A 17,791-nucleotide genomic window follows, 5' to 3' on the forward strand; every position below is an offset into this window, starting at 1 on the left:
GCTGATGTGTCTAGCACCCTTCAGCAGATCCCTGAGAAGGACTGTGCATCTATGTGATACAAACACAGTATCAGTGTCCATGTTCACATGCGTGTAACCTGTATGTAGCGTGTTGTGCATGTGTGTGTACGTCAGACCTGCTCTGCTAATGCGTCTAGCACCCTTCAGCGGAACCCTGAGAAGGACTGTGCATCTATGTGATACAGACACAGTAGCAGTGTCCATGTTCACATGCATGTAACATGTATGTAGCGTGTTGTACCTGTGTGTACGTCAGACCTGCTCTGCTGATGCATCTAGAACCCTCCAGCGGGCCCCCTGAGCGGGACTGTGCATCTATGTGATACAGACACGGTATCAGTGTCCATGTTCACATGCGTGTAACCTGTATGTAGCGTGTTGTGCCTGTGTGTGTACATCAGCCCTGCTCTGCTGATGAGTCTAGCACCCTCTAGCGGACCCCTGAGCAGCACTATGCATCCATGTGATATAGACACAGTATCAGTGTCCATGTGACATGTATGTAGCTTGTTGTGCCTGTGTGTATGTCAGACCTGCTCTGCTGATGTATCTAGCACCCTCCAGCGGACCCCCGAGCAGGACTGTGCATCTATGTGATACAGACACAGTATCAGTGTCCATGTTCACATGCATGTAACATGTATGTAGCATGTTGTGGTTATGTGTGTATGTCAGACCTGCTCTGCTGATGTGTCTAGCACCTTCCAGCAGACCCCTGAGCAGCACTGGGCGTCCATGTGATACAGACACGGTATCAGTGTCCATGTTCACATGCATGTAACATGTATGTAGCGTGTTGTGCCTGTATGTACGTCAGACCTGCTCTGATGATGAGTCTAGCATCCTCCAGCAGACCCCCGAGCAGGACTCTGCATCTATGTGATACAGACATGGTATCAGTGTACATGTTCACATGCGTGTAACCTGTATGTAGCGTGTTGTGCCTGTGTGTACGTCAGACATGCTCTGCTGATGAGTCTAGCACCCTCCAGCGGACCTCCGAGCAGGACTACAGTGGTGTGAAAAACTATTTGCCCCCTTCCTGATTTCTTATTCTTTTGCATGTTTGTCACACTTAAATGTTTCTGCTCATAAAAAAATGTTAACTATTAGTCAAAGATAACCTAATTGAACACAAAATGCAGTTTTAAATGATGGTTTTTATTATTTAGTGAGAAAAAAAACTCCAAATCTACATGGCCCTGTGTGAAAAAGTGATTGCCCCCCCTTGTTAAAAAATAACTTAAAGGTGGTTTATTACACCTGAGTTCAATTTCTGTAGTCACCCCCAGGCCTGATTACTGCCACATCTGTTTCAATCAAGAAATAACTTAAATAGGAGCTATCTGACACAGAGAAGTAGACCAAAAGCACCGCAAAAGCTAGACATCATGCCAAGATCCAAAGAAATTCAGGAACAAATGAGAACAAAAGTACTGTAATTGAAATCTATCAGTCTGGTAAAGGTTATAAAGCCATTTCTAAAGCTTTGGGACTCCAGCAAACCACAGTGAGAGCCATTATCCACAAATGGCAAACACATGGAACAGTGATGAACCTTCCCAGGAGTGGCCGGCCGACCAAAATTACCCCAAGAGCGCAGAGAAAACTCATCCGAGAGGCCACAAAAGACCCCAGGACAACATCTAAAGAACTGCAGGCCTCACTTGCCTCAATTAAGGTCAGTGTTCACGACTCCACCATAAGAAAGAGACTGGGCAAAAACGGCCTGCATGGAAGATATCCAAGGGGCAAACCACTTTTAAGCAAAAAGAACATTAAGGCTCGTCTCAATTTTAGCAAAGCAATATGTCCGCAACACTAGCAAAAAATGGGAGCGTGCTTAGGGCCCAATTATAGAAGCAAATTGAGTAGAAAAAGAAAGCCCATAATATACAGCACCACTCAGAATAAATTCAAAAATGTAACAATTTATTTCACACTAAATAAATTGTGAAATAAATTGTTACATTTTTGAATTTATTCTGAGTGGTGCTGTATATTATGGGCTTTCTTTTTCTACTCAATTTGCTCGTCTCAATTTTGCTAAAAAAACATCTCAATGATTGCCAAGACTTTTGGGAAAATACCTTGTGGACCGACGAGACAAAAGTTGAACTTTTTGGAAGGTGCGTGTCCCGTTACATCTGGCGTAGAAGTAACACAGCATTTCAGCAAAAGAACATCATACCAACAGTAAAATATGGTGGTGGTAGTGTGATGGTCTGGGGTTGTTTTGCTGCTTCAGGACCTGGAAGGCATGCTGTGATAGATGGAATCATGAATTCTACTGTCTGCCAAAAAATCCTGAAGGAGAATGTCCGGCCATCTGTTCGCCAACTCAAGCTGAAGCGATCTTGGGTGCTGCAGCAGGACAATGACCCAAAACACACCAGCAAATTCACCTCTGAATGGCTGAAGAAAAACAAAATGAAGACTTTGGAGTGGCCCAGTCAAAGTCCTGACCTGAATCCTATTGAGATGTTGTGGCATGACCTTAAAAAGGCGGTTCATGCTAGAAAACCCTCAAATAAAGCTGAATTACAACAATTCTGCAAAGATGAGTGGGCCAAAATTCCTCCAGAGCGCTGTAAAAGACTCATTGCAAGTTATCGCAAACGCTTGATTGCAGTTATTGCTGCTAAGGGTGGCCCAACCAGTTATTAGGTTCAGGGGGCAATTTCTTTTTCACACAGGGCCATGTAGGTTTTGAGTTTTTTTTCTCACTAAATAATAAAAAAACATCATTTAAAACTGCATTTTGTGTTCAATTATGTTATCTTTGACTAATAGTTAACTGTTTTTGATGAGCAGAAACATTTAAGTGTGACAAACATGCAAAAGAATAAGAAATCAGGAAGGGGGCAAATAGTTTTTCACACCACTGTATGTAATACAGACATGGTATCAGTGTCCATGTTCACATGCATTGAACTCCACCGAAGGACCGGCACCACTCAATGTACTTAATAGCTCTTTATAACTTTATTGGCATCAATATGATAGCAACAACAGACACTGTTTCGGCCCCCGTGGGCCTTTTTCAAGTTGCACAGGATCATCAAATGACCACATGAAAAATACACATATATATATAGTCAAATAACCATTATCCATGAATCCTCCATCAACCAATCACTAACACGCTATAGCAGAGGACCTGATGGAAGACTCAAGTTAAAAATAAAACACCAATGAAAGAACAGTGTTCAAATTTAAACCTCACCAACCATGAAATCAAGAGGAGCTCCCCCGAGGACATCAACGGCCATCATCGAGGCAGACACCGCTGTTGTAACGGTCCCAAACAGGAAGGATGCCATGGGGAGGGCGGGTCTCAATCGAGAGCTAGATCTGGGTTTCTGCTTATGAGTATTGTATTCACATCTGCTGTACTGTGTAATATTTATGATGTATATTTTAATTCTTTTGTACTTTGTTGAGCTTATCTTTTTTTTTTAACTTTTCTTGCAGATCTCACATTTCTAAGATTGAGTGGCAGAGGAGTTCCCCTTTAAATTCGCGGATGGGTGAGTGCTGAGTTTGGCCTGGCTATTTTATAGCGCTGTATTTACGCGCCTTGTTTACTTTGCTTGCTTGGTAATTTCGTTACCTATTGCCGCCTCCAGCTCCGCCCATCCATAAAGACCCCTGAGCAGCACTGTGCATCCATGTGATACAGACACAGTATCAGTGTCCATGTGACATGTATGTAACATGTACGTAGCGTGTTGTGCCTAAGTGTATGTCAGACCTGCTCTGCTGATATGTCTAGCACCCTTTAGCGGACCCCCGAGCAGGACTATGCATCCATGTGATACAGACACGGTATCAGTGTCCATGTGACATGTATGTAGCGTGTTGTTCCTGTGTGTACGTCAGACCTGCTCTGCTGATATGTCTAGCACCCTTCAGCGGACCCCCGAGCAGCACTGTGCATCCATGTGATACAAACACAGTATCAGTGCCCATGTGACATGTATGTAGCGTGTTGTTCCTGTGTGTACGTCAGACCTGCTCTGCTGATATGTCTAGCACCCTTCAGCGGACCCCCGAGCAGCACTATGCATCAATGTGATACATACACGGTATCAGTGTCCATGTGACATGTATGTAGCGTGTTGTTCCTGTGTGTACGTCAGACCTGCTCTGCTGATATGTCTAGCACCCTTCAGCGGACCCCCGAGCAGCACTGTGCATCCATGTGATACAAACACAGTATCAGTGCCCATGTTCACACGGGTGTAACCTGTATGTAGCGTGTTGTGCCTGTGTGTACGTCAGACATGCTCTGCTGATGCATCTAGCACTGGCAGAATTATTATTCCTCCATAAACAGTTCCTTTTTTTACGCTTTGGGGAATTTCGAAACAGCAACTTTCCATCTGCTACCAAGTTTATAAAATATCAAAATATTTATTTTATTACAAATTTGTGAAGCAAGAAACATTTTCCTGCTCAGTCGTGCAATTTCTGTGGTTCTCGCTCGAGATCATAAAAACTAGATACCTTTTATAGTGTTAGTATAATCTGTTCTTAAAATAACTTAAATAAAGCCCAGACCCATAATGCCATGTACTTGCATTACTGATGTTATATGTTGTTTGCAAAGACCACAAAGGTTGTGGGGGGGAGTTGGACATGAAAGCCGTTGCTGTACGGGGCAGGCTGCTGAGGGAAGGATGGAGGCTGCTGTACCCAGAAGACTATGCTGCTATCACAAAAGGAAGAGTGGAAAAGTGGAGGGAGTGGCCACACAGGAAGGCGGGAAACTGCTGCGCGTGGCAGGGTGGGGCTGCTGTACATGAAAGGGACTGATACATATGGAAGGGAGGGTGAGTTTAGTGGGGTAGGATCGGATAGGATAGGGAAGTTATCACATTGTTGGGAGACTTTGGCATACAAACTGGAGACGCACAAGACAGTTGGCCTGGGGGCGGGATAAAAATGTGTAGATGCAGACAGAGCAAGATCATCCAACAGGCAACCTAGGCAGGTGCCTGGGGCCTAGTGGGTGTCAAGGGGCCCACCTGCCACTTCCTTTGACCTCTCTCCACTTCAGCTTACCAAAAGGACCACAAGGGGGACCGACATGTACTACCTTGCCTAGGGCCCCCTTACATCTTAACCCATCTCTGGATGCAGATACACTCCTGCCTGATAGAGAGGCATGTTTTGATCACTTATTCCAGACAGGAGTCCCTCTGTCCCGGCATTCATCTGGCCATGTGAGGGCAGCACACACACCCGGGAAACTCCTTATATTCACATATTTTACATTTGCTCCTCATCTAAATTGGAAGTATTCCAGGTGTCTGTGACATTTAAGGGGTACTTATAACATCCAGCAGCCAATAGGAAAGCAAAGCAAAATGATCTCAGGATAATTTGGGGTCACCAGTCCATGAATAGCCAATAAATCTTGTGCTGGAAGTGGTCTGACAGCCAGTGTCCTTTCTGCTGTTTTCTTTGGGACAGTGGTGTGGCCTGGATGAGAGTCGTGGCTTGTATTAGAAGCCTTGCCTAGGAGAGAGGCATGGCCTGGGACAGAGGTGTGGCCTGGGAGAGAGTCGTGGCTTGTATTAGAAGCCTTGCTTAGGAGAGAGGCGTGGCCTGGGACAGAGGTGTGGCCTGGGAGAGAGTCGAGGCCTGGAATGGGTGGGTTCATGTCCAGATAAAATGTGTGAGATGGGGACTGCTCAATGGACCACCAGCATTGAAAGATATCTGTGGATTTCATTCAGAGGCATAACGACAGGGGAAGCAGCCCCTACAACCTCAGAGGGGCCCAGAATCATGGGGGCTTCATTTACGAAAACCCCTGTCCTTTAGGTCAGTTGTTGCTGTGGCCACACTTGTTATTGGTGGGGGTATCATGATGGCTACAATGGTTATACTGTTGTTGTTGAGGGGAAGAACTGACATACTATTATCAAGGGGAACAACTAACATACTGTTGTCGAGGGGAACAACTGACATACTGTTGTCAAGAAGAACAACTGACATACTGTTGTCAAGGGGAACAACTGACATACTGTTGTTGAGGGGAACAAAGCGGGCTGAAATGCCTTTGTATCCAGGGTCCAGTCAATACCAGCCTGCATGGGAAACAAGGGGTTAAAGGAGGGGGGGGGCAGCCCAATAAATGAAAAACATAGGACACAGAACACGCTCCTCTGCATTACCTTTCAGTGCGATTCAGTCACGGAAACAAATGAGCGCAAAAGAACAGACAAAAAGTGAACTGGCCCATAGAAGATCATTGCAATCTTCCAGCCGCCAGTTTACAGAACTCTGTCCTAGCAGCAGACATATTGTGAGATTGGCCCAAAGCCTCACCATCCTTCCCCCACCCCTAAGTTTCCCTGCAGGGTTGCTTTACGTGGAGAAAGATTGGCTTCATGAATGAACTGCCTCTCTTGACGTCTGCCTGGCTTGTGTATGCGTAACAGGTACTCTTTAGCTGCTGTCAGTCCCCTGTTTCCCGCCTGCTGGAATGGTGTTTCTCCATGATTCTGTGAGTCTGTTTTCTACATCAGCGGCCGCTATCACAAGCCCCAGCGGACGTGTCCGTGTTTGTGAAGTCTGGAGTCTTTTAGTGCGTATCCTGCGCTCTCATCTCATAATGGCTGCTTTTACGTCTCCCGCTAATTGCTTTCCCAAGTTAACAGACAAGCATAAGCTTTCTTAATTGTGTCTGAGACAGAGCGCGGCGGGCTCAGATCTGTAAAGGGGGATATTTATAGATAAAAGCCGCAGGATCTGGAAGTTTTGCTTTTTTCACCAGATGCATTAACGTTCCTGATTTCTTTATATGAGCCCTGATGCATTAAACGTCAGTATGGTTGAAATTGGCGTCCATTACTGCTGCTTATCACCTCTTACTCAGCCCTTCACTCAGGCCTGATTTATTGTGAATGTGTGAGGTTTATCTCCTACACCAGACGCTGCGATAAGACCTAGCAGTGCTTATCGGTTTAGGTCCCAGCATAGGAGAAACTTTTCCAGAAGGAGAAGAACATAGTTAGCTCTGAAAAAAAGGAGTGTAAAACAGCTTAGATGTTCCCACCACTAGAGCTACACTTGCCCTGCCCTTAGTGGTAGCAACTGGTAATGACCAGAGAGAGATCTAGTGGGTGTGGGGTCCCCCTCAACACTACTTTACAGCCTGCTATACCTGTCAGCAGTGGAGGAGGAGTGCTGTACAAGAGGGACAGGACAGGCTCACTCATGCAAAGCACACAGAAAGCTATAGGTGGACATGGGAGCTTCTTTGGATACCTCCAGTCAAACAGGGGCTTTTTTAAATTTGTCAACCACCATGATATATCCCAGCTGCGTCACGCACTGCAGGATAACACCACGTCTGTAATAAGAGTTAAAGCTGGCAGGGTTGTAATCCACTGAATTCCAGGAGGTGAAGAAGACTAATGTTGTTGGGGGCCGGGTCTTTGCAATGAAGACCTCAGATAACATAGAGGCAACATGAGCCAGTTCACAAAAGAGAATGTGAAAGGCAACAGCTATCAGCAGAGAAGTGGAGCAGGAGGAGGTGCGGCAGAAGAACTCTTTCTCACTCTTGACTTATACAGCTGGCAGTGGCGAATGTGTAAGAGCTCTGAGGAAGTGAAGTAGCTAATTTGGGTGCCGTCACCGCCGCGGTACTGCTGCCATAGGTGCCCATGTTAATAGCTACAACCAGTGGCTACAAGCTGTAATATGGGTGCCAGAGGGGTTGGTTAGGGTTAGGCCTTCGTTGGCGAAACAGGTTGTTTCCCCACACAGTGCTTAGCGGCGAGCACCAAAACTAAGCGCCGCTATAGCAGCAATGCCACAGTGCACTGGGCGCGTAATGGTAATTCAGGGCTCCAGCGATCACTCCGAATTATATCTCCCTCCGAGTTGCGACGACTTGGAGGCGAAATAGTATTTAACGCCGCCGGTGATTTCAGCAGCAGCAGCAGGGTGAGCTGTAATTTGTCTCACTCTGCACCCAGCTCACCGGTGGCGTACAAATACCTAAGCCTAGGTTGAGAGGTCAGTTAGGGCTAGACATTGGTAGAAAGTTTGGTTAGGGTTAAGCATTGGTTGGGGGTTGGTTAGGGTTAGGCATTGGTTGGGGGTTTGGTTAGAGTTAGGCATTTGTTAGGGTTTGGTTAGGGTTAGGCATTTGTTGTAGTTCGGTTAGGGTTAGACATTGGTTGTGAGTTTGGCTAGGGTTAGACATTGGTTGGGGATTCAGTTAGGGTTAGGCATTGGTTGGGTTTTTGGTTAGGGTAGATATTTTTTGAGTGAGGTCTTATGGCAAGATGTCACTGTGGTGTGAATTTGATGTATATGCCATTGCTTTCAGATGTGTCTTTCCAAGTACAGAGTGGCCTATTTTCCTGTATTTGAAGGCCTTTCCTGTTTGCAAGTCAAACACCAAATACCAAAATGCAATTTAAACACAAATGAACACAAACATCATCTGTGGACTCACATCTCTGAACTGCTCTCACTAGACATGCCTGAATAGTACATCTATTTCTGCAGTGAACAGTACCCTGAAGCCTCCCTCTGTCTGGAGAAAGCCCCACAGAACTTGTATCTAGACATTCCACACATGTTCTGCATTATAATCCCAGATTCCTGTATCATCCATAAGTATGTTAATAGCAGAAATAACCGAGGAGGAGGAGATAGCAGAGGTGGGACACAAGCTGGGCAGTAGGCCGTGCATCTTCAAGCTGACACGGACCCAGTTCTCCTTCTGGAAAGTAACCGAGGAGGAGGAGGAGATAGCAGAGGGTGGGACACAAGCTGAGCAGTAGGCCGTGCATCTTCAAGCTGACACGGACCCAGTTCTCCTTCTGGAAAGTAACCGAGGAGGAGGAGGAGATAGCAGAGGTGGGACACAAGCTGGGCAGTAGGCCGTGCATCTTCAAGCTGACACGGACCCAGTTCTCTCTCTGCAAAATACTCTGAAACTTCTCCGATCAGGTTCATTGCTTTAATGCATTCAAAAATGTTGCAAAAATGTTATGTCTTCATATTCTTTAAAAGGAATACACCTGTTGCTGCGGATGACCAATGGCGCCAGTTCCTCACCACCGACATACTTGTTCCTCCTCTCATCCTCAAATGGTAACGGAACCAACAAGGGGAAATGCGTTACTGGATTTAACCACTTAAGCCCTCAGTCGTTTTCACTTTATGCATCCGAGCAATGTTCACCTCCCATTCATTAGCCTATTACTTTATCACTACTTATCACCATTAACTGATCTATATCTTGTTTTTTCCGCCACCAATTAGGCTTTCTTTAGGGGGTTCATTTTGCTAAGAGCCACTTTACTGTAAATGCATTTTAACAGGAAGAATAAGAAAAAAACGGAAAAAAATCATTATTTCTCAGGTTTCGGCCATTATAGTTTTAAAATAATACATGCCTCCATAATTAAAACCCACGTATTGTATTTGCCCATTTGTCTCGGGTATTTCACCGTTTAAATTATGTCCCTATCACAATGTATGGCGACAATATTTTATTTGGAAATAATGGTGCCTTTTTTTCCGTTTTGCATCCATCACTATTTACAAGCTTATAAAAAAAAAATAGAAATATTTCATCTTTACATAGATATTTAAGAAGTTTAGACCCTTAGGTAAATATTTGTGTTTTTCATTTTTTTTATTGTAATTTTTTTGGTTTTTTTTAATTAAACATTTTATGTGGGCATTTTTGGGAGGGTGGGATGTAAATAGAGTTTGATTTAGGGAAATATATGAGTGTGTTAATTTTTTCTTACTTTTAGATGTAGTTTTACTTTTTGGCAACCTTGAGTTTGTTTACATTGCGTCACTCTAAGCGTACAGGGGACATGGGAATTCGAAAAACCGAAGCTTCCGAGAGAAGCTGTCGCTTTTTCTGCGGGGGAGAGGAATCAGTGATCGGGCACCATAGCTCGATTCACTGATTCCTGGACTACCGAATCCGTAGCCGGGAGCGCGCATGCACGCGCGCGATCGGCCGTGGGAGCACGCCTGTCCTCCTTGACGTATAAATACGTCAAGGAGGACAAAGTGGTTAATCATTTCAGATAGACCAGATAATGTGTCAAATGTGCAGGTTCAAGAACATTTGGGAAATAGTGATCACAACATAACGTTTGATCTGGTGACTGATAGGCCGTGGGCCTAAAACCACCTTCGATAACCCCGACCTACACTCAGGGTAGCCACTGGAGGCTCTATGCAGAACGGAGGATCCTGACGTTGGCCGCCATTCTTCTTCCGCTCCTCCGAGGCTCTGCTTCCCCCTGGTGAGATTGCCGTCTGTCGTCATGATGACAGCCGGGAATCTCACTATAGGGTTACAGCGCCACCGGAAGGAAGGATGGAAAACTGCAGCGCCGGAGCCCAGGGAGGTGAGTAAGTGCTGGGGCTGCTGCAGACTCTATCGTGGTATGATTTTTTTTTCTTGCTTTTAGGGTTTAAAAGCACATGAAAAAATTGTACCACGTTTAGACCCTAAAATCAGAAGGAATTATACCGCCAGGGAGGTCAAAGATATCAAAGGTTGGAGAATGACGGATGTGTTGTGGCAGGGGATTCCAGAGATTGTGGAGAGCTTTGTAGGTTAGGGTTTAGAGTCTGAACTGGATCCTCTGGTTATATGGTAGCCAGTGAAGAGCTTGACAGAGAGGAACAGCAAAGGAAGAGTGAGAAGAAAGATGAGACGACCAGCCGAGTATATTACAATAGTCCAGACGAGATATTATAGCTGATATTAGAGCATGTATTAACATTTTAGTTGTGTCCTGAGTGAGAAAAGGACGGTTGTGAGATACTGTGTGTTTTTGAGTTGGAGATGACAGGAGCAGGTTAGGGAGTGAATGTGAGGAATAAAAGAGAGAGAGGAGTCAAATATTACCGACCGTGCTTTCGGACGTGAAGTTATAGGGGTGTTATCAACATTTATTGTTACTGTATATCAGGCAGAGAGATGGACAGAGATGGTGGGAAAATGATTAGTTCTGTTTTACTGTTTTATATTACATTTAAGAAGCGAGAGGACATAAAGGAGGATATACTGTAGCAGACAAGCAATTAGGAACACGTGGGAGGAGGGGATTAAGGTCTGGGGCCAAGAGGTACAGTTGTGTATCATGTGCATGTAAGTGGTATTGAAAACCAAATGAGTTGACTAAGTTGCCAAGACCATGCATGTAGATGGAAAAGAGGAGAGGATCGAGGACAGACCCTTGAGGTACTACCACAGATAAAGGATGGGGAGAGGAGGTCTGATCTGAGTAAGAGATGGTGAAAGTCCTTCCAGAGAGATAGAAAGATATCCAGGACTCAGAGAGAGTGAGGCCCTTTATGCCAATAGATGAAAATATCTGTAGGAGTAAAGTGTGGTCAACAGTGTGAAATGCTGATGGCAGATCAAGAAGGCCTTTGGATCTAGCTGTGTGAAGATCATTGGCCAATGGCCACTTTAGTAAGAGCTGTGTCTGTGGAGTGTGTAGAGCGAAAACTAGACTGGACCTGATCAAGCAGGAAGTAAGAGGATAAATAATGGCTTAGTTCGGCATGCATACGGCCTTCAAGTAATTTGGATGCAAATGGGAGAAGTGACACTGGGTGGTAATTGCTGAGTGCGGTGGGATCTAGAGATTTTTTTTAACCTCCCTAGCATTCAATTTCCCCAGGATTTCTGTGCAAAAAATGATCCAATTAATTTTCATAACCTTTTTTTTTACCTGTAACTTGGCAAAATGTGTCAAGCAAGGGTCTAGTATACAGTGCAGGAGAGTATTGACGTGTATGCACATCAACACTGTTCACAGCATGTTTTGTATTGACGTGTATAACCATTAATACCGTTAGGAACGTTAAGTAGTGGAGTCAGAACAGCCTTTTTGGGTGAGGACAGAAAGATGCCTGTAGAGAGGGATAGTTTAAATTGCAATGTTAGTACAAGCATGATGAGATGGGAGGGAATAGGATCCAAAGAACAGGTGGTTAGATGGGATTTGGAGATCATAGAGGAGAGACAATGTTCAGAGAGTGGAGAGAAGGCAGATAGAGAACAGTCAAGCAGTGAGGTGTAGATGGAATTAGAGGGCTGTATGGAAAACAAACTTTGGATTTTGTCAATTTTATCAGTGAAGTATGTTGCAAATTCTTCAGCTGATAAGCATAAACATGAAGGAGGAGGAGAGTAATGGAGAAGGGAGTTAAAAGTGCTGAACAAGTGCTTTGGATTATGGAAGTGGGTGGATATTAGGGATGAAAAGTAAGACTGTTTTGCTGCAGAGAAATGAAATAATACTTTGAACACATTGTGTAGGTGAGTTCTCGTACTACATGGAAGTGGTTACTTTAGCCAATGAAAATTGAAAGTGTGTAAAAGGCTTATAAGAGCTGCATCTATGACCAGACTGGTGTGGCCTGAAATCCCATATGAAGGAATGTCCAGGTACGGTATATCATCTATAGTGTCCTGAGAGTCCATCGCTTTGTCCTGTCAAACGCAGAGAACTCACACAGACCTCACCATGTGAAAAGATACAAGTATCCATCTCTATAAAAGTAATAATAAACAAAACCCACCTTCTTCAGATTTAAAGCAGATCGTAAATCTCAGCTTATTGGAGAAACTTCTAAACTTTCTCCATCTTCTGGAAAATGTCATTCCTCTGCTTAGACCAAAGTTTAACAGCCTTCTTCTTACCAAGTAGCTGGAACCCATAAATCTTCCTGTGCTTTGCCTCCACCTCAGTAGTACTAGAAGCTAACATTAGGACAGTGCTAAAACAAACTCAGCAGCAGTGAATGTATTGCCTTGAATCAGCCAACCATTTGTTTCTTTACTCTGTTTTTTCTGGCACCGTCTACAGAAGCAGCTGAGTGTGTGGGCAACTCATATTTCCTTCTGCCCAGCCATTGTTCTGGCCTTTTCTTAGGGAATGTTTAAGTGTTCTTAGCCCTCACCGGAACCTTAAAGTGGACCTGAACAATGTGGTCAAGTCCATGAATTCCCTCAGAAGACATAGTACTGGATAGTGTGGACATGAATGCCTTCAGAAGACATAGTAGTGGTTAATAGGGGCATGCATGCCCTCAGAAGAGATGGTGGTGGATAATGAGGACATGCATGCCCTCAGAAGACATACTGTAGTAGTGAATAGTAGGGACATGAGTGTGTGCATGAGTGTGTGAGATAGTAGTGTATAGCAGGGACCTGTGTGCCCTCAGATGACCTAGTAGTGGATAGTAGGGACATGAATGCCCTCAGAAAACATAATAATGATAGTAGGGACATGAGTGCCCTCAGAAAAGATGGTGGTGGATAGTGGGGACATGAGTGCCCTCAGAAGACATAGTAGTGGATAGTAGGGACATGAGTGCCCTCAGAAGACATAGTAGGGACATGACTACCCTCAGAAGACATAGTAGGGAGTACCCTCAGAAGACATAGTAGGGACATGAGTGCCCTCAGAAGAGGCGTACGAGATAATCGTCGCAGGAGACTTGGGCACAGGATACAGCCTGTATGTCCTATCCTGCTCCTGCACAAATTCCCATCAATTTTAAATACTATTCCCCCTCCATGCCGCTATGGATGGTGGGGAATGAAATCATTCGGCTTCCAGCAATTGCTGGAGGCCAAATTATAGTGTTTTATAAGTAACTTCAGCTCCATCTTCTGACGGCATTGAAGTTACTCACTGCTGCGCCCAAGTCCCCTGCGCTGGAATGGCAGTGTTCGCAGAATAGATAGTAGTAGATAGTAGGGACATGAGTGCCCCCAAAAGACATAGTAGTGGATAGTAGGGACATGAGTGCCCTCAGAAGAGATAGTAGTAGATAGTAGGGACATGAGTGCCCCCAGAAGACATAGTAGTGGATAGTAGGGCCATGAGTGCCCTCAGAAGACATAGTAGGGACATGAGTGCCCTCAGAAGACATAGTAGTGGATAGTGGGGAAATGAGAGCCCCCAAAAGACATAGTATTGGGTAGTAAGGACATAAGTGCTCTCAGAAGAGATAGTAATGGATAGTAGGGACTCGAGTGCCCTCAGAAGACATATTAGTGGGTAGTATTGACATGAGTGCCCTCAGATGACCTAGTAGTGGATAGTCAAGACAAGACAAATAACATTTATATCGCGCTTTTCGCCTGGCGGACTCAAAGCGCCAGAGCTGCAGTCACTAGGACGCGCTCTATAGGCAGTAGTAGTGTTAGGGAGACTTGCCTAAGGTCTCCTACTGAATAGGCGCTGGCTTACTGAACAGGCAGAGCCAAGATTCGAACCCTGGTCTCCTGCATCAGAGGCAGAGCCCTTAATTACACCATTCAGTATGGACATGAGTGCCCTCACAAGACATAGTAGCGGATAGTATGGACATGAGTGCCCTCAGAAGACATAGTAGTGGATAGTATGGACATGAGTGCCCTCAGAAGACACAGTAGTGGATAGCAGGGACATGAGTGCTCTCAGAAGACTTAGAGCCTAGATTGCTATTTTAATTTGATAGCCAGTGTACAGGCTCTTTTCTGTAGCAGTTCTGAGTGTTTCGGCATGGAGCACAGCAGTACCAGAGGAGAGTAATTGGAAAGTACACAGAGACGTGAATAGTTCCTTTAGCCTTAATAGGTCACCCGCTACCAGCACATGCTCACAGATAGATAACAAATGTTTATGCTCTCACCACGTCTGGTTTAGATGTCAGGATTTATTTTAATCTCTGTCTGCTGAATGTGATTAACCGCAGACCATGAAAGCTCAGCAATGGACAGATGTAATGTGTCCAACTGGAAGTCATAGGATGTACTACCCAAATCCAATATGATTGGAATCCACATTATTTTGCCTGTGGTGCAGCTCATCTCCATCCCAAAGGCTGCTCTACTGTGAGAAAATATTGTTTTGATCGTTGAAGAATGTCTGGCAGTGGGGCGAACAGCAAAACAGCCCTAAATAATGCATTGCAGATGAGAAGCTCCTACTGGATAACACGTTCGTCTTTCTTTTTAAATAAATGAATTGCTTTTTTAATACATTCCAGCAGATTTACGCTTTATATTTTATTTAAAGGCAAAGAGATCTTATAATGGAAAGATGCTAAGTCAGTCCAGGATACAGCTCTGGATGTAAAGATGGACAAGGGTGACTACCGGGACCAGGATCCAGCTCTGGACGTGAAGATGGACAAGGATGACCATCGGTACCAGGATCCAGCTCTGGACGTGAAGATGGCAAGGGTGACCACAGGGACCAGAATCCAGCTCTGGACGTAAAGATGGACAAGAGTGACCATCAGAAGAGTCAGGGGTAGAGTAACAACTATCCTAACATGGGTGCCTCCATCCCCAAAATTTCCAATCAGACTTCCCTTGGAGGTAATAGTTTTCCCCAAAACTGCATTTAGGAGAGCGACCATCCAGCATCTGGCAGCACCTGGAGGGACCTGGAAAACTGAGTGGGGAGAGTTTATTCTCTGTAAGCCCATAGAGTGGTTACGGGCATTTTCAACCCAATCTTGTGAGTATAAACCTTTATCCGTATAATTTACTTACAAAATTAAGGATACTGCACCATTGGGTTCCTGGCCTCTCTCTGCTTTGCCACCTAGGTGTCCCGGGAGTACGAGTCTACTACAGGAAACCCCAAAACCTTTCCAACATTTCACAACATAGGGACACAACCACCATATGTGCAAGATTGACCCACTACCCCAACAATTTCTCTATCAGTGTGTGATAGAGAGGAGAGCTAATTTCTTTGGTGTGTAACGCCATCTCATCAGTAATTTCTGGTATATTTATCTGCGATTCATACATTTTGTCAGGTTGGAGGGAAAAGTTAGTGCTTTAATCCTCTGAGTGTCACTAAAAGGACTCACTGTGTCCTCCTCCAGGGCAGCAATAAACCAAATTGATCCTTCAATCTTATTTCTCACTTGATTGGATTTAGATTTAAGCCTACAGGCAGTCTAGCTGTATTTAATATAAACATCAATCCTATCATCAATCTTATCAAACCACTGCACAAACATATTGTAGCCAACGTCCTACTGGCAACTAAAATAGAAACAGCCAGGCATTGGAGAGACCCTAAAAGGGATCGTTCACACTTCCTACTTATGTCGCCCAACGGTGATCAGGTGCGACAGTAGCTGACGGCGTGCTGTGTTGCTATGGGCGAAAGGGGGTGGGTGACGAGTGGCACATGCATGATGTCATGCTGTGGGCGGGGCAGTGGCACAAACAATAGAATTGGTGGTGGGAATTGGTATCACTGGGGTTTAGTAGATCCATCCGGCTGATCGCTCGCGGGTTGGGCATCGGGGGGTCGTCTCTCGTCTAGTGTTGTTCAGACCCCTGACTGTTGGCTTGTTATCCGCCGGTTCAGCCAACTTAAGTCAGGCGTGTGTACAAGGCTCAAAAAGAGAAAACCAGAGTGTGTACAAGGCTTTAGGGCCACTTTCCACTAGATGCTGCATGCGTTTCAGAATTGGAATGTAGCCATGCAGCACACAATTCAGATGCAGCTTATTGATTTCCGAATCCAAATTCACGTGTGGAAAATGGCCGCTATTTGCAGCCAGTGGAGATTGCCCCTAACTGCCGCAGATCTGCTGAGATTACCCAGATGATAAACACCGACTTTCAATATGGCCATATGCATGCTTCTGTAGATGGTTCAATAAATCAACTGTAGTTTTTGAGAAAATTGCTTTTAAAAATTCAATGGAAAGATGTTGGTTTGTTGGTTGTTTTTTAAACTACAAGGTCATTTTGAAAAATAAAAAAATTCACTTGTTCCCATTACTATTCCCTTTGCATATGTATCGGTTTTTTTTGCGATGATAGCATGTATGGTGGCTTTGCTATTAACTGCTAAAATCGGCACAAATCTTATGAAGTAATGCGTAATTGCTAAATGATGGTTCCTGATCACAGTTACAAATGAAATTAATGAAATCCATTACAATTTATTTCAAAGTTTTGCATTACAAGTTTGAATTGAAATTGACAATTACATTGCAAAATTATGATTATGCAAAATTCGTACTCATCGCTGACTATGCGAATTACTGGACCAAAGATTCACTAATTGATCCAAATCAATAGTTCTTTTATATAGAAGTCATACATTTCTCCAAGAACTGAGTGAATGCAGTTAAAATCAAAGCTCAAGATACTTAAAATAAATTATACTCTGGTGTTACAATAATATTCATAGGTAAAGTTGCAAAAATATACAAATGTTATTATTTGCCAAAAAAACACGAATATACATTAAAATCAATTTAAAAAGTTCCCCAAACACTGATTATAATCAGACATCCTGCAATGATTACCCTGAATATATTAGTCAATAACAGTGCAGAATATTGTTCTAAAGATCCAAAAATTAAAAAAATCAAAAATATATATAGAAGTATATATAGAAAATAGTGTACTGTTTTCTATATAGAGTTTTAATTTTTGAATTTTTGGATCTTTAGAACAATATTTTTGCACACTTATATACAAGTGGGCCTTGTGTCTTTTTGGATTGTTGTTTAGGGCACTTTCTCATTACAGGTTTTTTATCCAGGCATAGTAGTGCAACTATGTATCTATGGTGTGCAGTTCACACACCTCATGTAATACAGTTTTTTATTGCACTTCCTTTTAGGCAAACCATTGAGAGACCTATTATCTGCACTGCTATTGACTAATATATTCAGGGTAATCTTTGCAGGATGTCTGATTATAATCAGTGTTTGG

General features: G+C 44.0%; 1 long non-coding RNA gene across 1 annotated transcript in view; it reads left to right on the top strand.

The window, feature by feature from the left end:
- Positions 1 to 15,340, top strand: part of LOC137541387 (uncharacterized) — a 223,536-nt gene extending 208,196 nt beyond the window's left edge. Inside the window, exons 2-3 of the long non-coding RNA XR_011025143.1 lie at positions 3,496 to 3,551; positions 15,111 to 15,340. This is a non-coding gene — a long non-coding RNA (uncharacterized lncRNA). The remainder of the gene's footprint in view (positions 1 to 3,495; positions 3,552 to 15,110) is intronic.
- Positions 15,341 to 17,791: the final 2,451 nt, after the last annotated feature.

This window comes from Hyperolius riggenbachi, chromosome 12 (genome assembly GCF_040937935.1).
Source record: "Hyperolius riggenbachi isolate aHypRig1 chromosome 12, aHypRig1.pri, whole genome shotgun sequence".
NCBI lineage: Eukaryota > Metazoa > Chordata > Amphibia > Anura > Hyperoliidae > Hyperolius > Hyperolius riggenbachi.